The sequence below is a fragment of the Oreochromis niloticus genome, linkage group LG16, assembly GCF_001858045.2.
Source record: "Oreochromis niloticus isolate F11D_XX linkage group LG16, O_niloticus_UMD_NMBU, whole genome shotgun sequence".
Lineage (NCBI taxonomy): Eukaryota > Metazoa > Chordata > Actinopteri > Cichliformes > Cichlidae > Oreochromis > Oreochromis niloticus.
This window is the reverse complement of record NC_031987.2, coordinates 26,161,924-26,182,793: the sequence shown is the minus strand read 5'-3', so window position 1 is coordinate 26,182,793 and position 20,870 is coordinate 26,161,924.

The window sequence follows — 20,870 nt, the reverse complement described above, 5'->3', positions numbered from 1 at the left end:
TCAGTGAAAGAACCGTCACTCAGCGCTGAGCAATGACTGTAGAAATCTGAGTGTTTCCAAATCTCTGTTGTTTAATTATAATTCGATCGCAAATTTGTTGTTATTTGTTTTTAAAAGAAAAAAATATATATCTTGTCCCAGGCTAGACAGACTGTGAACGAGTATGCTAAATAATTGATGGTAATTATTTCAAATGTATTGCTGTGGTGCTGTAATAGTGAAAAATATTGCAGGGTTTACTCTGAGGTTGCTTAAAATGCAGTCCACATGTAAAACAAAACACGAATTCATACTGCTTATTTTCAATATGTTAACTTTATAAGTTTTGATGTTGTTTTTAACCTGTTTTTCTGTTTAACAAAGTAAATATTTGCATTTCAGCACTTACCCAGTAGCTTGTATGCTAAATTAGCAGCATCACTGGCGCTATTAGCTGAATAGCTGAAACAATGTGTCAGAAAGCCCTGGCAATTGGGGATTAATGAACTGTTGCCGTAACACTTACTGATTGCAGTTTCAAGCTCCACAGGCTTCAGGGGGTCTGAGCTCTGTGAACCTTGTGGCAGTGAAAATCTCCTTTTCTGTTCTCTAAACTGTTAATGACTCCTAAGCCTCCTAATTCCTGCCATGCCTGCATTTTTACAAAGGCCATATGCTCTGCTGCCTTCAAACATTAAAGGATCAGCATCTAAGTCAATTGGAATGATTACACCAATGCATTTTCACCAACTGGTCACAGCATGGTTTTTCTTATCCACTTTGGACAACATATATATGTGCAAGCTGGTGGTTGAGTGGTGGGGAGTGGAATAAGAGATGACAACAGAGAGGAAATTGAAACAGAAGTGGGACTAAATAGTTATCTCTTCAGCGTGGTATTAGAGTTAGAGTATAAAAATTGTAAAATAGTTAATAAAAACATTATCATGTTATTTTAGGCAATCTTTTTCAGTCTTATTTATACTTGAAAATTAACCACAAACGGATTGCAGAAGTAAAGCAGTTCAGTTACTTTGTATCTGTATCCCATGTGAAAAAGATACCAGCATGAGTCTGTCTCCATGGATGGAGGTAAACAGCAGCTGTCCTCTGGTGATATCAGTTACTGTGGGGGTTGCCCCTGGACTCTGCGAGGTAAGGTTTACTGTTTCCAAGCAACAATCCGCAAGTTCACAATACAGCGGCTGAGCCACAATAGAGAGTTGCTGCAGGTTGTAAGCCACTGGCAGTGGTGAAAGAGATGACAGCAACACTCTGCAAGGGAGTGGGGGTGGGATGCAAGCTCAACCAAAGCTATGTACTGTGGGTACAGGCTCGTTGGGTGCATACAATTAAATCTTCAACCTCATAACAGTGCAAAAATAATAAATTAGCAAAGGTTTTATTATTGTGTCAGCTAAACAAACCTGACTCGGTTACAAGACACCGCAACTTGATGTAAGCCAAATCCAGTAGGCTGTGGATACATCTGCAAACGGCACAGATAAATCTATCTAAGTAACTTTAGCAATCACATTTTCAGACTTTCACGTCATCAATTAAGTTCACATTTAATACATTATTAAATCTGATTATATAATCCACCTTTTGGGAAACTCCTGAAACACGTGAAAAACTAAGCACAATTAAGAATTCAGGTTTTTTAATGACTGGGAGTGATTATTCTGCAGTAAAGGAAATGGGACAACCATTCCACTTTTCCCATAGTGCACAGCTCACACAATCGTTTCTGAAACTGCAAAGGCAGCAATACAACCTAAATGATCACAGCTACAGCATAAATACAGCGATGTTAACCTTCATTCTGTATCCTTCGGGTAAAATGCACCTTTGATCACAGCTACAGACTTATCATATACTCCATTTGTTTTTATGCTGACGTATAGTTTGAGACACACATCTTATTATCTGTGAACTACTGCAGTGTGACGGCTTTCTTTGGCTCTCGCTTTCTCTTGTTTGTGTTATACATATTGCGAGGAAGCGCTTTTTGCAGCATCTTTCTTGATAATGTGATTTTGATCTCAATAAAAGCTTTGACTGGGTAAAAAAAAAAGTGAAATAATAACAGTATGCGCTGTAAGAATTGCAAATTAGATATACAGTCATGGAAAAGAAAGTTTTCACAGGATTCTATGAAAAACAAAGATTAAACCCCATTAATCACCAGCTTGCAGAACCACCTTTAGCACCAATAACTTGAAGTAATTCCTGAAGTGAGACTCTTACATTGTTGCGGGGGAATTTTGATTCACTCCTCTTTACAAAATTGCTTCAGTTTATTGAGATTTGAGGCCATTTGTTTATACACGGCTCTCTTAAGGCCCTACAACAACATTTTAGATGAGTTGAGGTCTGGACATCTTGATTCTTTTCTTTTTCAGTCATTCTGTTGTAGATTTGCTGTTGTGCTTGGGATCGATGTCCAGATGGACTCACATTTTGCTATACAGAGGAGTTCATGACTAAATCTGTGATTACAAGGTGTCCAGGTCCTGTGCCTGCAAAACAAGCCCAAACCATGACATTTCCACCACCATGCATGACAGTTGCTATGAGGTGTTTATGCTGATAACAAACAAATCTCCACTTTGGTTTTGTCTGTCCTTTGTTCCAATAATCTTGTGGTTTATTCTGATGCAACTTTGCTAACCTAAGCTGTGCTGTCATGTTTAATTATATTTTCTGGCTTTGCTTCCTCATTGGCAACGCCCCAAACAAGCCATTACATGTTTATTTTTTTTTTCTAACTGTACTGTCATGAACTTGAATATTTATCATACTAAATGTTGTGTTGTTGGTGTTTTTGTTGTGTGTTTTTTTTGCACTTTCTCTGATGTATGACCTTGGGGTAAATTTGCTGTAATGTCCACTCTTGGGGCAAGGTTAGGGTTGTGTTTACACACATCTGAGGACTCCAGACTAGCCAACTGATGAAACTTGTGTTTTTATAAAGTTTTTTAATTAGCAGAATTTAATTAGCAGCAAGTGATATGAAAACTTAACACATTTTCATGTCAAAATGTTCTTTTTCATATAACTATATAAATACATGCAAGTGTATAAGAGGAGACACAACTGGGGGGGTATCAGTCTCAGATCTGATCATGTTTTTTGTATGGTTTTATACTCCACTGGTTTCATGACTAATGTGACAGAACATTTTATGTAGTATGATGTGTAGATGTTTTGGTTTTTTTTGTTCCAATTTTTTGTTCATTCACTGTTAGAAGTAGCAGTGCCAGCATGTAGCAGACACACATCTCACTCAGACCTGACTGGCAGCATAGCATAATCTGCTCACCCTCTGCGTTTGGAGTTTTGAGGGGGGCTGGGGAGGGGGGTCAGTGTGGCAGTTTTTTCATCTGGGCCAATCACGGGCAGAGTGGGAGCTTGTCCAGTGCTACTTTCACTTGCAGTCGTAAATATCAATTTCACAGAACATCCCACCAACAACACGACTAAAAATGTGCTGTTGATGAATACCAGCTGGCTCTAAACCCAATTTCACCCGTCACTGTAACACATCGCATATTACTGAGATGCATTAGATATTTTATGATCTTTATTTTTGACTTATCAGCTGCAAACTCCATATATTTTTAACATTTACCAGGTTTGCAAATATAAAAAACGTATTGGCTCTTTAAAGTTTAGAAATAAAAAACAGATTGAAAATAATTAACTTTTAATGACAAAACAGTGACATTATTATTATTATTATTAGTATTATTATCATTATTATTATTATTGTTATAAACAAGAAGTGCCTCGTTTGTTACCCCGTTTGCATTACTACTACGTAATCATAAAGTTGTAAGGTGAAGGTGGCGTTTTTACGAGCAGCACCTGAAGGCAACACAGTTCCCAAGGAGAAAGCCGCAAAAGCAAGAGGTCGCGTATCCGGGATCCTTCGATAGAAATCCATCAAAAGAGCACGAGGGAGGGACAGAGTGAACGAACGGCCGTGTGGCGCGCGGTTTTACGTTAGTGTCGTTATCGATCCACCTGCAGGGACCCCGGTCTGTGTGCAACCGGCATCAGATTCTTAATTGTGAGGAGCTGCGAGGATTGAACCTGCTCTGTGAATCTGAGCCCACGTATAAAACGAGACGTCTTCTTCTGATGCGATGGAGGGGGAAGCGTCCTGGGAGTAACTTTGAGTAAGTAAAAAGATTAGGATGTATTTTGTCGTTTGAATTAGAAGAGCGGTAACAGCTGATTGATGCTGGCAGCTGCATCACCAGGCAGTCAGGTTCAGAGTCACTGGAGCGATCCCTGCAGTGATTTGTGAGTGCTTTTGGTCCTCAGCTGGTATGACTGACCTGCACATAGCTGCTTGAAGCTTTCTTTCCCCGTCGCTATATTAATTATACATCTAGTATTCTTTGTAAGCAACCCAGGATAGGGTACTTTGTGTTAGGCGGCATTTTTTCCACACAGGGTTAAATTTTTAATTTCGTGACTGTTCATATTACCATAGTTCTACTTTATATCTTTACTTCTTTTGCTCGTTGAGTGATTAATTAATAATTTATTACTAACAAAACTGCAAATCACAACTTCAGAGTTCTTTAATTCTCAAATAAACCATCCACTAATTTTGAAAATTGGTCATAGAAGATAATATACACATACATTTAAATTAAATTCAGTTTTTCTTATATAGGATCAAATCACAACAACGGTTGCCTCAGGGTGCTTTATACTGTAAAGTAAGAACCCTACAATAGTACAGAGAAAACCCCAACAATCAGACGACCTACAGATGACCCGGCAACAGTGGGAAGGAAAAACTCCCTTTTAACAGGAAGGACTCAGGGAGGGGCTGTCATCTGACAAAGACACACTGTGGAAGAGAGCCAGTGCGGATATTCCTGTATCTATTATTTAATTAAATGTCTTTTGAAGCTTGGGAATGAAGTTTCAGCTTCAAGTAAAGTGTACATAAAAAATGGAAATTAGAACATTTCAGCAGCTTTATAATATTGATAGCTTCAGCAAAGCCAAGATATGAAATTTGGTCATATATAAGTCATATATAAGTTCTTACATTCCAAGAACACAATAACTAGAAAATATTTTGTATTTTAGCCTTTATGAATAAACGAAAAATAATTTCATTTTACAAATTGCACTTTTTGTAAAAATGAGCAGTTTTTGTGGCAAACTGGGACAATCTCAGGTGAGGAGAATTAGAGCGATGAATATGTTTTATAGCCAAGATGGGAGAGTGTAGAACAACGCAGCTACACAACAGTGATTGTGTTTGTCTTCATTATCTGCTTTCTCTCTGTGATGCCATTTAGTAAATGAAATAGGAAAGCAGTGCAGTAATATCTTATTTCCCTTGTGGAATCTGCGGAGTCTCGCAGTTTTACCCTCGGGGCTCCTTTAGTACAGCATTTTTTGGGATGACTGGGTCTCAGCAGTCATCCAAGCCATGACTGGAAATACCTCTAGGATTGATGGGAATACTGGCTAAAATCCAGACTGCAATCAGATAATGTTAATGAAACTGTTATACTCTTGCAGCAGTTTTCTTTGTTTTCTAGGAATAGAAAATACTGTATGAAAGACCTCAGGCTTGCGGTGCATACATATTTTATGAATGTGGACTTAGTAGGAGGTGTTTTTTGTTTTTTTTCCACCAATATAAGAGCCACATGACTCTACCTGAGTTGTTACTGGTGCTCTCTCAAAGGCATTTCCCACTGGACATGAGTTACTGCACCCTGAAGCCTTTTAGTGCAGTGCTTGCACAGCTTTGGGTATGTTTTTAGGCAGAAAGGATTTACTCATTAAGAGAAATCAAATTCTTGGCAAATTGATTTCTTTTGCCAGTAAACCCTCGCTATTGCTGTCTCTTCCATTTTCGTTCCCATTTTCTGTGAAGGAATTGAACTGAAGCCTTTTGTTGAGACTCTGCCGCCTTAAACGAACCTATCAAGCAGTTTCACTCTGTAAATCATCGGGTAGGGAGATTACATTTAATTGTAGATGTTTCAGAACCGGCTTTGCATTGGGGAATTTGAACTTGTGAACTAAAATTCGAAGGTTCTGGCTACAGCTCCTAATCTTTCATTCGTAAAAGACTTTATGCCCGTCTGATGTTGGCAACAGATGTTAAGTGAATTTAAGATAAACTTGCTCTGAGGGTGTTTATTGCTTGATAGGCTAACGCTCAGCTCTGTGAGAGGTCTCACACTGGAGAGTCTCAAAGATTTTCCTCCTCAGAGTCTGGCTTTATTGCTCCCTATCTGATCTCTGCATGGACTCAGTCGGTGCAGTGATGTGATGAAAGGCCAAGCGGTGGACCTGCAGACTCTCACAGCTTCATGCAAGCTACACACACACACACACAGATATGCACAGCCAGCTAAACAAAGTCAATTATATTAGGTGAGTCTGTCAGGCTAAGCTGGGAGAAATGCGTGGAAGGTATACTAAAGGGCCCAGGCTTCTAATACTAATGCGCACACTTGTGACAGGCATTATAAAATACTGGCTTTGTTTTGGAGAAAGATCAGCCTGACTGGACAGAGTTTAATTACCTTCCATTTACTCATTGCTTCAGATCAGGCACTTTTTTAGTCCATTGACTTCCAATTACTTTGTTCCTTAGTGATGATCATTAGTGTGGTCATTAAAGGATTAGGTTCTATGATACGAGCCTTTTCTGTTTTTTGCACAGTATACAAATAATGACCAGGAAATTAAAACAGTGTCACTGCAGTGTTAGCTTGCATATGATTACTGTTTACGATTAGCTTACAATCTTTGTAGTAATGAAGATTTTTGCCATCCAGTATGTTTTTTCCATAACAAGGAGAGCGCTTGTGAGTAGAGTTTAGTTTGGAAAAAAAAGATGTTAACATGTCAGATTTTAGAAAAAATTATAGTCGCTGGGTAGGCTGCATAAAACTATACAATGTATAAAAACGGAGCATACAGCTGTATGTAAGAAAATATATAGTAAGAAAACCCATACAAATTAAAACCAACACATCATTCCAAAGATTGCTTTCAAACTGTCTCTTGTTCAAATTGGCTATTTTTTGCAACATGTGGTGAACAAAATGAATACTGAGAACATGGATCATTTCACTAAACATCAGTTTAAATATATTTAATGTGTAAATTTACATACACAATTAAAGTAATACATTGGTATTTTTGGTCCTGTGGCTTTCTGCACTCACCTGCTGAGGGAAGCTGTGAAAAGCAGTTGAGGTCTAGAAGCCTCGCATTTACAATCAGTTCAAGTTATTAAATCAACTTTGTTGCTGAAGTGTTCTTATTTATTTTGATGTTGATTTTGATGTTTTGGTAGAGCAACGTTAAAGTCTGTGTGCGAATGGGTCTCTGTGTCAGTCCTGTAATAGCCTGGTAATTTGTCCAAAGTATACCCAGCATCCTGGCCAAGGTTAGATAGGCTTCAGCCACCATGACCTTCACAGTGTAAGTGAGTATAGATAATGAGCAGATGATTTACGTTACACCACTGAAATGTCTTATCACCGAGGTGGATTTCTTTTTCAGGAAATTACCATTTTTATCGTAACACAACAGAGACAAGAGTCTGTATGAACGTAGGCAAAACATTTCTGCTTCATTGTTGGCGCCGTGTAGAAGGCATTCAGCCTTGGTTCAAGAGTGCACACCTGTAAAGAAAACTGAGGAAAATTTAAAAAATACATCCCAAATGATGCGCCGCAAAAGATCGCCCACATATCAGGTTTGATCGGAATGCATTTATCAGGTCTTTGTCTTTGTTTTGTTGGGTTTTGGAATTCAAGGCAAAAACAACAATGATAAGAAGAACATGTTGGAGGCAGCCAAGCAGCCTCAAACCTCATAGAGTGAACTCTTCTTCTCCCCCGAGAACCTCCTTTGTTTTTGTGTCCTGCCTTCAGGATAAACTATAATGCATCCCCCTGTGTCCTGTTAGAACATCAGTCACAGCTGCATGCTCAGCCACATGAAGGCAGCTTGACTGACAGTGCGAATGAGCGTTCATTTTTTCCCAGTGCTCCCCCCTTTTAGCTATGAACACCACCAACAAAGGCGTTGTGCATGGATGACAGTCCGGGATCTCCTATACCAACGATGGGCAACCCCTAATTACCAGTGGAGTAATTAAAAATGTGGTAGCTGTGGCAACAGTCATGTGCTTCTAGGAGACCATCGAGAAATGCCCGAAGTAAAACAGTTAACAAGCCTCTTAAAGCTGGATGCACGCACCCTCAAAATATTGCAGCACACTCTTGCAGTTTTCAGTGTTCAAAGTCAGAGTGAACTATCCCAGTTAAGCAGTTTTGAGTGATGCAGTTCAGGTTGGGTCATACAGAGGTATTAGTTGCGTTTTCTGAGGGAACAGGAAGGCTGGAGTGAAAATGAAAACAGCTTCATAAGAGGCAGACTGAAGAGCAGGAAGGTCACTCGATAAAATGCTAATACAAGTGCTTTGAGTCTATGTGCTGTCAAGTCTGACGAAGAAGGGTGGGCTTGTTGGCTTCAAGATCTCTCCAAATAAGCCCACAGAAAGCACAACTCTTACGAGTTCTTGCACGGACAGACACACATTCAGCAGTTTGTTAAAAAAAAAAAAAAGAGTGCAACTAATGACATTGATAGTTTATCAGTCTCCTTCTCCACAAACATTTACTGATTCTGACCATGAGATTCCCAGCCTTGGGCTTCAAATGTTTTTAATCCAGCATAGTTTACATGTAGTGTATTTTTGTTTGGTATTTTGAGTTGATTCCTATTTTCTGCAGTTCAGCTTCAGCTTCAATTCCAGTACTGTACTTTAAACTAGTGGTAGGTAATTGTTACTTACTTATGCTTTCACAGACAAAACCTAAAAACTCACAGTTAGATAGATTTTTTTGGACTAAATTATCAAAATTTATCCTTAATAGTCAAAATTACATTAAGTGCATCAGTAGTAGTCATCCTGCACAACGATGTATAATAATGTCTTGATGCATGCTCAATCATCCAGTTAAGTAAATCCCAAAAGGTTGATTCTGTTCATCTGGACGTAGCGTTTTCAGTGGGAGAAACGTTTCGTCACTCATCCAAGTGACTTCTTCAGTCTCAGCTGACTGCAGGTTTCCAATCTTATAAACAGTACATTTGTACAATAACTAAAACCAGCCCACTAAATGAACAATGGGCTGTGAGGTCAGTTCCTTGATCATTAATATGCAAACTGTCATGACCATTGATCAAGAACCATTGATCAAAGACCACTGATCAATGGCCATGAGTACCATTCAGAGCATTGTAAGACAGTGAAAGATGTACCCTTAGGCCTCCTCTTCGATTCAGAGATGGTCTTTCCCTTTTCACGTTAATGGCCTCCTTGACTCTCCGCTCAAACCAGCGTTCCTCCCTGTCCAGGATGTCTACATCCTCGTCATTGAAGTGTCCACTGGCCTGTAGGTGTAAATAGACTGCAGAGTCCTGGCCTGACGAGGTAGCTCTTCTGGTTGTGCCATCCGCTTCACCATAGGTTGTTTGGTTTCCCCGATGTGTAAGTCATGGCAATCCTCCTGGCACTTAACGACGTACACTATATTACTCTGTTTGTGTCGGGGGACCCGATCCTTGGGGTGGACCAATTTTTGACGCAGCGTGTTTTGGGGTTTAAAAGCCACAGAGGAAGACTGAAGACTGAAGAAGTCACTTGAATGAGTGACGAAACATTTCTCTCCTTGAAAACACAAAGTCCAGATGAACAGAATCAACCTTTTCGGATGTATAATAATATAAGTTTTAAAATGAGCCTTTATAAAGAGACTCTAAATCTGGCCAAGCTGTTAAAGACTGAAGTCATTCATGTTGATCTACAGTACTATGCAAAAGTCTTGAGGTCCCCCTCATTTTAGTATTTTCTGCTAGGCAAATGGGAAATAGGTCCAGCAATTTATTGAAATGTGCAAACATACATGTAAAAACAGTATATAAGGCAATTTTGTACATTTCTAACAAGCTTGAAAGTCAATATTTGGTGTGACCAACTTTATTCTTCAACCCAGCTTGAACTCTCTGAGACAATCCTTCTTGAGTTTTAATATCTCCTTTGGATGTTGGCTGCCTTTTGTTCCATTTTCTGTCAAGTTGATCCCACACTGCTTCAGTAATGTCGAGGTCCGGGTTCTGGAGAGGCCAATCCATGACTGACAGTGTTCCACTGTGTGTTATGTTTTATCCAAGTATGCTTTGACTGAGCTGGCAGTGTGTTTGGGATCATTGTTATGTTGGAAAATGGAGCCACTGCCAATCAAACAATTTTTTTTCTTTAAAAAAAAAAAGAAATTTAGGGCGGAGCTGATTAGCATATTAGTTTTTTTCTTTGAGATACTGGTACTCACATGATAGCCACTGCAATTATATGATTATATAGAATGTTATAGTGTTGATTAAACATAATATATAAGTATTTAACATGAGCCTATCCTTAAACATCTGGAGCAGAAACAATCTCACTACACATAATACAGTTTATGTGTAGTGAGGCGTTTTGATGATATTTTATTGCTACTTTTGCTAAAGTAATGGTTCTGAAAAAGCTCCTCCAGCACTCGTCATTGCCAGCTAGTAGAAAATCATTAGATGATATAATATATCAAATAATATTTTACAATCCTTCCGACAGGAAGGGGTGCAGAAAGGTAAAAACATGCAGGATGAGTGCAGCAACCTATAGGAGGCAGTCGGCATATATAAGAGAATAAAAGACAGGCAGCAAAAAATGGTACATCATCAATGCACATCATACACAGATAGTTTCTGGCCTATCACAAGGAATCATCTTGGTGCAAAAATACTTTTTCATGCCTGTCAAACAATATTACTTTTAGCATTTTTTTGTACAGTCAACTAAAGAAATGGGAACAAATTATGTGTTTTTGCAACAGACTGTTAGTAACAAAGTGCCAATATTTAGATATATAGGCATATATTTCCTCTGTATGGGAATAGGGGTGTGGGGCTTACATCCACCAAGGCCTTCAAAGTTATTAATTAAAAATTGACAAAAAGACTTAAAGCTTAGAAACTATGACGCTTACAATTGTGGTATTTAATGTTAACATATAGGAAGTAGCATGTAAAGATTTCAAGGTCAGTAGATTGATCTGATAGGCAAAGTGACAATAATGCTATATAAAGTGATTTAAATCTGTTTTTCTTACTGCCAGTGTTTGTGTTGACATCATATATGCAGACAGGGAATGTTATATGGGGATTCTAAATATGTTACTTTACTATAACTACATTACAATAACAGGTTATAACCGTTTAAATACATAACAATTTGAATACAGGTTTGTGACAAATGCTGTATAATATGTCAATTTTAAAGAAATTACAAAGAGGTCTATCTTCTTGGAGGTAAAACAAAGAAATGAGGGGGTTACTGAAGAGTTTTGCACACTATTAGTCCACACAGGAGAATGAAAACAGAAAATAAGCCCCAAACTTGCTTCAGACGTGTATTTTAAGGCATTTCTCTTTGCTTACACCTTTCATTTGTAATGTCTATGTGCTCTCTGCAAGGTGTAATCCTCTCTAATGTAGCATCAATCCAATAATAATATTATGTGGATTAGCCTCTATAATCCATTCAGGTTTATTATTCAGGTAGTATTAACGTACTGAAGAACAAAAGCTGCAATCCTGTGGCCCAACCAGTCAACAGAGGTATTTAAGAAGCATATTTTAAGGTGTGTTTAATCATTTCAGCAAAAGACCATATTATACTTTGAGCGCTTCATACTGCCTTTAAATACACCATAAAAATGTGTGTAAAAATGTCATTTCATACATCTCTCATGTCTCTCCTAATTGCTGGAAACCTGGCTGCACAGCTCTGTATGTTAAGTGATGATAAGGCAGGTTTCGAGTGAGTCAAACAAAGGATGAGGGTGGTTACTTGCAAGTTACCTCAGCAAGCAGCAGCAGCAGGTTCCTTTCAGTGCAGTCATTTTAAAAAGCATAACCTTGCTGACAGCCTGTGGCAGCGTAAATGCTCCCTCAGTCCGTGCCCTCTCCACCCATCATCTGGTGTAACCATGAGTAAGGCTTCACACAGAGCTCCAGCTGTGCTCACTCTCCACATCCAACCTTTTTCCCTTTCCCTCACCAGCAGCCATTTGTAACACCGCTCTCATTTTCTGTGCCTCTTTTTTGCTCTTCCTTCTCTTCACTGCATGCTCCAGTGATCCTATCTGTTCTGCCTCTGTCCAAATTTTCATTTTTTTCTCTATTGCAAGCAGTTTGTTCTCTCTTTTTCTCCAACTGATAAGAAAAAACACTGAGCACAACTGAAGATAACTGTGCGTTACATCAGTGTTAAATTACTGCCTTTTTCACTAGGAGTAGGGCAAAGGTTCATTGAGACAAAGTACTAGCCTGGTGCCCATAGAAGAGGAGATGTGGTAGCTTGAAGTCAGCCACTTTGCAGCAGGATGGATACTGCAAACTGCTGTAAAAATGTATGTATGTATCTATCTATCTATCTATCTATCTATCTATCTATCTATCTATCTATCTATCTATCTATCTATCTATCTATCTATCTATCTATCTATCTTTATATATATGAGCCATTCCAGAAAGTTAGAGGCCCCAGTCACATTGGCCTAGAGACCAATCGGCAACCCCTTGGATAAAGTTAGTCACTAAAAAAAATTATATATATATATTATATATACCATTTGCAACCAAAATAATTATCTATATTCTGTTTGCAAACGCTTACTGGAGGTCGATGCCATTCATTGTGAAATAGATCGCTAAAGTCCGATTACAGAGACTTACAGACCAGTCAGTGACCCCTTCAGGCAACCACAGCTCACTAAGGAAAAATCTGTACTCCTCAACCAGTTGGCGAGAGGTTGCTGCCAGTTGCCAGGTAAAAATCAGTCACAAAGGGCTATGTAGTGCTGCACCAAAAATTGGTTGCTAACATATTTTAGCAGTTCCCCATCATTGCCAACCGTGATTAAATGTGTTGGTTGCAGCAGTAAGCCATAGTGTTACTTTAAAGTGGAAGATTCTCCGTTTCAGATTTTCTTTGCACTTTTTTGATTACAGCGTAGGGAGTCGTTGGCAGTTTTCATCTTGGTGGCAGTCTGCTAGTAACTAAAGCAATCACAGGGACGTTTCTGGTGCAGCAGCCTCTTTGCGACTGAGTTCATTTGGCAGTAAATGCTTGGTAGCTTGTCAGGCATATACATTTTTCTCTTTTTCCCAACTTGTGGTTGGTGACCAGTCTCAAGGTCTGCATGACTCAGGCAATTGATTTCACAGCAACTTGCAGCAACCTCTAGCAACCACTTGCCACTGATTGGGGATTGCACATTTTTCCCTACCAACTTAAGGTTGTCAGGACACGCAAACAGGTCTCTAAGTCAGAGTTAAGAAAGCACATCACATATTTCTACTCTTACTGAAGCAATATGGCATGAGGTTCAGTCCTCCATAGACATTGTTTATAAAATGTGTGCACACAAAACAGGGAAAAAAAATTTCATATTTACTAAAAATATTAAAATCACCTGGAAGTGTTTCATAGCAGTGAAATTCATTTAAAGGTTATATACTGTACAAGTTTTGATGGATGTTTTCCACAGCCCCGCTGCATTACGATGCAGAGTATTCTCACCTGATCGGAGCTCTGAAACTACAAGTTTCTAAAGAATTCTGTCGACAGGAATAACCTTCCCAGCAGGAAGCCCTCTAGAAATCAACCATGAGTGTCTGTTCCACAAAAAACAAAAATAGCAAAGACAAAAATAGCATTGTGACTTAGTAGATTTGTGCCCAGGACCATTTTTATTAGTGAGGTATTACTCATGTTAGATTTGCCATCCATACAGTGAAGACAGTAGCATTCTAGCAGCTATATAAACATATATACATTTTCTCAGAGGAGACTCCACTGGGTGTGAGTGTGTGTGTGTGTGCGTGTGCGTGTGCGTGTGTGTGTGTGTGTGTGTGTGTGTGTGTGTGTGTGATGTGAAGCCAGATGCAGAATCCTAATGAGACTCGAAGCCGCCGCTGCCTCTTTGCCACCTGACAGCTCGAAGGCGGATTCTGCTTTTGTGTTTGTATTTTGTGTGTGTTTGCAGTGCACATGTTTATGTCTGGTGTCTACCGCCGGACTATTAGGATTCAGACAACATTTTTACCAGAAGACGGATTATCCTAAAAACAGCTGAACTGGCTGCCAGTGTGTGCAGAGACGTTGGTTAGTTGATCAGCGGGGTCTCAGAGGAATGTGTCTGGTTGAAGAGGCTAAAGACTCTGTGCTGATTTTCAACTTCGCCTTTAGCAATTTGGTTGGTGAAATATGGATTAAACCGCTGCTCTCCACCTTCCACCCTCCTGTTTCTCCCCATTTGTCTCTGTCTTCTGTAAAGTGCTATAAGGGACAATGCCATTTAAAAAAAATGTTATCCTATTGAATGTTACAAGAACCTAACCTGCAGAAAATAAAGTATCCAGATAGCGGTAAAAATATCAAACAAAGACAATAAAAATGGACTTGACCGGTCCCTCTTGTTCTTAATATTTTTAACCTTGTACAAGCACAGCTTCTTTTTTTTTAAACTGACCTTGATTTGAAATAAATAGCCACCAGAGTGCTGAGAAACCTGCAATCCCCGGGTTATGTTGTTGCACCAGTTCCCAACTACTCCTTAGCACTGACATCAAATAAAAAATAAACTAACTGCAAAAAGTAAGTTTGTGTTTGGGTGATTTCTTTGTTGTAACAATGTTTCTTGGCAACAAATTTTATACCTCTGTAAAGCCTATTTATTTCCCCTTAAATGGTGCCACATTTGTAAGGAAAATGCATTTATGGGTTGAGCAGCAGAGTTAAGTATGTAGAAAAACTTTCCAGATCTTTTGCCAATGCCAAACAGCTTATTTTGTTAATAACTCTAGTTTGGTGCCGTTTATTGGATTGGGTGATTGAAATTTGAAGAAAAAGACAACTTATCAATTTAGCAATTTATTCATTTAACAAACGGGCCTGGCACCTCCTGCTCAAGCTCATCGCCGGCTTGGTGATACACTGCCATGGGATAGCATCCCATTATTCAACCAGCACATGTCAAAAGTCAGCTAGTGTGGTCGCATTCGTCACTCTGGTACGAATGCAGAACAAAACCAATCAAGTGTTCAGTGGGGTTGAGGTCAGACTGCAGACAGGTTTAAAGGAAAATAAACAGGCTTTCCAACAGTACCAGATTAATTGCCAAGAAGAATTGTTACAAATGAAATAATCGAATACACACATTCTTCTGTACTCTCGGTGCTAAATTTATTCAATTCTACTCCTTTATTGTCTTTACTTGTGTGGTAGTTTACAATCTGGATAAAGGAGCCTCTTTATAAATATCATTATTTTATTATTGTTACAGTTTTGAATTTGAAGCTTTGAAAATTTGTGTAGCATCATCAGGCAGTCAAATCAGGGTTACACCTCCAGTGGACTCTGTCATGCCTGAACAGGAAGCTGTGTGTTCTCTTGTGTGCTCACCAACACACCGCAAGTGTATTTTTGTTTCAAGTCTATACTTCTTTTCATCAGATGTTTTTAGAAGGCTAAAGAGGCCATTTATGTAGCACCTATACAATTACTGTTACTAGGGAACATTATGATACATCAGAATGGAGTATCACAATATACTATGACATTTCATCCAGTGCTTAGTTAAACTGTTAAATGTAATTACATATTTTGTGGGATTTGTATGAAATATTTTTAGGCACTCACAGTGCCCTAGGCAGTCTTTATGAAAAGTTTCATCAAGATTGAGCCACTTGTCTAGGAGGAGATGGGGACCATACAAACATAGATATGCTACCATCATTATTATAGTAAGTGCAGTGAGTGGGATGTGTGAGTGTTTCAGTTGGGAACGCTGTCTTTTATTTTCTGCTGTTTGTCTAGAATCCTGCCTGGAATGTGGCCTTCATATAAATCACAAGATCATCCCAGTAAGAGATATTTTGGGGGATTTTTTCTTTTTTATCCTAATCTTCTCCATGAAAAGCTTATTTTTATTTTATGTGCTTACTGGCAAGCACTGAGTTCAAAAAGCAGAAATGGCTTTTTGTTCTCAAATGACCTCACATCTGTTTTGGTCCCATAGAAATAAGAAATACATATGAAAATGGAGGCATGTTGCTGCAGACGGTCCTGGGATCAAAACTGAGGCCTTTCTGTGGGTTCTGTCCTGGTACACCAGCTTCCTCCTAGAGTCCAAAAAACACGTGTGAGTTAGAGTAACTGGTGATTCTAAATTGCTCATAGGCGTGTCTGTCTCTTGGTCAGCACTGAGAGAGACCGACCCTGGCCCTCAACCCGTGATAAGTGGGAAAGGCACACAGTGACCCTGAATTGGACCGTGGATGGAAGAAAATGGATAGATTGCTGGATCGTGTGCAAACATGTATAGACTTAACCGTATGCCTTCTGGTGGTAGTCCAGATGTCTGCTTTTGAAAAAGCCTCACTGACACAGGAGGAGTGATGGTGTCAGTGTCAATATGAGGGGTGATTCCTGCAGAAGGGTCCACATTTTCAAGGTGCACACAATCATTTGTTAGCAGTGGTGCAGAGTCTGGTGGAGGCTGACAGAAAACCTTTGAAATTTTTATGTTTAAAGAGAGCCATTTATGGGAAACCTGAGGTGTGTGTACACCCTGGCAGTGGCATTTAGTTATTCTAGCATAAAGCCGTAATGCTTTTCTAAGGGCTTTACTGTGTGTCATACAGCAACCTTGTTTGTTTCCTGCTACGACTGCGCGATACGATGACATATATCATATGATAAAATGAAAACGTCTGTCATTTCACATTTTGTGGTATTTCAGAATACACTGTGGCATTGCTACTGGCACTAAGTGTGGACGAGCCCAACTACACAGCCCTGTTTGAGTTTGATGGTGCACTTTATCTGAGATTGCATTGAGACTTTGCAGTCGTGTTTTGCAGACAGGCTTTTTTCCTGATGACCATGCAGGAGAAATGATAGGCTCAGGGAAGCTCCGCATGAGGATCGTCTAGTGTGTGTCACTATGTATAATGCTGTGACCAAAATACTGTTTTTGTTCACAGTCTCCATGTAGCCATCAATGAGTATCTAAATATAAGTATATTTTTCTGTAATAATAACCCGTGGTAGGTCATATGGGATTTTAAAGTTTTCAAGGTGCTAGTTTAGCGAGCATTTGTGTTGCTGGCTCTCAGGCTGAATATGCAAGATACGTTGTTGTGACATTTTACATTACATATGCTATAATTCTAACTTGAAGTGAGTTGTTTACTTGTTATAGCGTACATATTTATGGTGAGGCTTAGTTTGCTGCTATAGTTTAAGCTTGAAAAGGTCCATGGTTACATTTTGTCTCTTACAAAATACATTGTATCGTTGTGTTTTTTAAGCAGTTTTTTTTCCTTTTATAGTTTAGTTGGTCTCATATAATGCTACCTGATGAAGAGTTTTGTTTTGTAGGCTTTGTATTAATGCTATAGGACCTTTAGCTGGACCTTTAGTTATTTAGTTTTTGAAGTGTCTTCTATTTTATTTATTTACATTTTATCGGAACTTTTTCAATTCAACATTTGCCCTGATTTTCTAAATAAAAAGAAAAAAAATCACATAAGAATTAGTACCATTCATTTTTAAGTATCTAATTAAATGTAATTTTATTTATATAAACTATTCACAACAACATGTGCCTCAAGCAGCTGATTTAAAAATTAAAACAGAAATAATCCCTTCTGTGTGGTCATTATATAAGCTATTTGCACAATTTACAGAAAATGCACTGTATCATGATATATAGTGTTATCGCAATATGAAATGCATAATATCGGGATATGAGATTTTGGTCCCGATTTCCTGCTCTCTCTTTAGGCCTTTGCATACATCACTGTCGTGAATTAATGTTACAGTAACCAGTCGTAGTCACGTCTGACTACAGACATAGACCCCATCCTGATACTGATTAATTGCCTCCAACAGTTCACAGCCACTGCTTGTTATCTTTTTTCCTGCCTATTTCAGTACCATTGAGACAAAAAAAAAAGACCTTCCCACTGAATATTTTGCATCATAATACGTCTCAACCAGCCCCCTCTCATTGATGTGTAAATGCTGATGTTTCTGAAGTACGCCCGAGCTTCCTACTATTACTGTGAAGATTGCTGCGGTTGAATTTTTATGGCTAATCTGTTTTATTTTTGCCTCCCACGCAGCACAGTCTCGACGAGCAATTGTTTCACATGAGAAGAGGAACAGCATTGATCTGTGTTTCTTAGGCTAAGCTTCCCTTGATAAGTACGAACCAGCCAACATAGCTTGTGGTTTGTTTTCAGTTTTGGAAATGGATTGGGTCCACTGCACCATCTGCAGATATGTTGCACTGAAGCATCAGTATGTCAACAACTGCGTGCTTACTGTATCTACTGAAGTGATTAATTTAAGCTGAATATTAAGCGGCGTCAATTTACTAGATGATTAAAGCTCAGTCTTGTTTCTGCTTCTGTTAGGCATTTTTCTAATTGACTAGTAATTATTCAGACGCATGCTGGCATGCTGTGTAGCCTGTAATGGAGACCAGGGGATCTGTTACCTTAACTTGTGTTTTTACTTGTTTATGAATGATTGATTTTGGAAGCTAAATGAAAAGACACACGCATTATTATTATTGTTTAGGGATTCTTTATTGACTTTAGTCGATATTCTGGGAGGATTGTTTAAGTGTTGCTTTATGTTGGGAGAGCAGAGGAGTGAAAGGTGCTTAGGTTCCCTGCTTAGGAACCCCTGGGGCAAACTGAAATGACAGCTCAGGGGAGGTTAGTCTGGGTGTTTCTAATGTGTGTATTTATGATTAAAGCATATGTGTTATTGAATTATATACAGGAATTTGTATGTGTAAATATTTATATATATATATATATATATATATATGTATTTATGTATGTATATGAGGTTTTACACTTTTACCTCATTCTCACTTAATACTCACTGAAATGAATTTAATTTTGCAGGCATTAAAGTCACATGGCAGTCATATTTCATTAATTACATTAATTTTATTTTCATATACATTCATGCACTACTGCTTTGTTACCGGTTTATATAAGTTGCATTCATCATTTTTTTTCTACTTTCTCTAGTTACCTGTCAGCTGCTGGTTTAAGTAAAAGAAGCAGCAGGGTTCAAATATAGAGGGCAATCATATGGACTGAACCATCTGCTGTCATTGCATGGGGGAGAATGTTTTCAACAGGAAATTTAAATTAAATGTATTTATTGTCCCTGTGGTTTCCCCCTTTGCATCTAAAAGGGTTTACTGCATTACTCCACATGTTGAGCTTTCATTTGATTAGGGTAGATTATTTGTTAATTTAAGCCTTATCTTTGAGTAGAGTTCTGCTTAGTTGGTCTCTTTTATGGGCCTGCTTATTACTTAAAACAGCCTGTGTGAATTATGATGTGTTTTTAATATTATTTTTGCCTTTTGGGGTAGAATAGAACACACGTCCTTTGTCTGCTTGGTAGACCATTCCAGAAACGTACCTGAGCCAGGTAGAGTGTAAAAGGAAGCTAGGTGCTCTCAGAGACCGGGGGTGGGGGGTGGGGTCTGTGTAAATGTGTTTGAACGCCTGTTCTAATAATAAAAGCAACATATTTATTTCAGCCTCATGCTTCTTTGTTTAAACCTGAAGCTACTACCAGCCAAACTGATATGTCCCAATCAGATAAAGAAGAGTGATTTAACGTCGGGAAAAAGTGCACGACTTTCATTTCCATGAAGTGACATTTCAGTCAATTATCCATTACCTTGGCAACATCTGTAGGAGAGAGCGACGAGAGAAGCCCGGAGATGGTGTGCAAGAGATCCAGAGGAACTTTCTGGTAAACTGCAGAGAAGAATAGATTGACAGAAAATTGGATTTCATGGCTTACCATCAGGAGGGCTGGGTTCATTCAGTGTGCTGTGTGGCTGCAGGCATGCTGATTATGATAGCATAGCTCTTCTGTGCACACAGGACTTTAAGTCTGCCAATACTTGGCTAAAGACGGGGTATGTGCATACGCGCATACTGCACACTCACATATTCATTCGCCAACACATCTCACAATATAGGTCATAAAGGGTTTTTTATGTAACGGTTGACATGGGAGTTTAATGGAATCCTGCAGTTGCTTCTCTTTCCGTTCAGGCCTACTAAGAGCTGCTGGAAAATTAAATAATGAATGAGGTTAATGGGTCACGATGGTTACATGTGACCCTGTTTTCCATTTATTTCTCGTTTTCCAGGAAGGTCACCTGTTCTAGTGCACTGCCTGGTCCAGTCAATAACAGCACACATACAGCCTAGTTTGTTGCTGCTGAGCAGATCCGATCATCTAACTAACAAACTCATGTTTTAAGAGCTTAGAGCTGCTTTCTTGGGATTAGCAGCAGCTGTGTCAAAACGTCAGTCACCTGATAACAATTTCAGTTGAATATCTTTTGTTTTTGTTGTGACTTGAAAGAAAAGGTTGCATTTGGGAAAGCGCCAGTAGCTCTTGGATTTTATTGCATTGGCATTTCATAAAGTAAATTGTTCAGTAGAGTATCTGATGACAAAAATATGGATTAGTTCTAACCGCAGATGATAGTAAAGCTTTCTCTACGTGCAGAGTTGTGGATATTGTGCACCCACACGCATGCAGAAACACATACTTTGAGTGAATGAAGCAGCAATTTTAGCTGACGTATGTGGGCCACTTCCCCTGCTGCCTCCTGTCTCAACACTGTAGGTCAAAATATGTTCACATACGAATG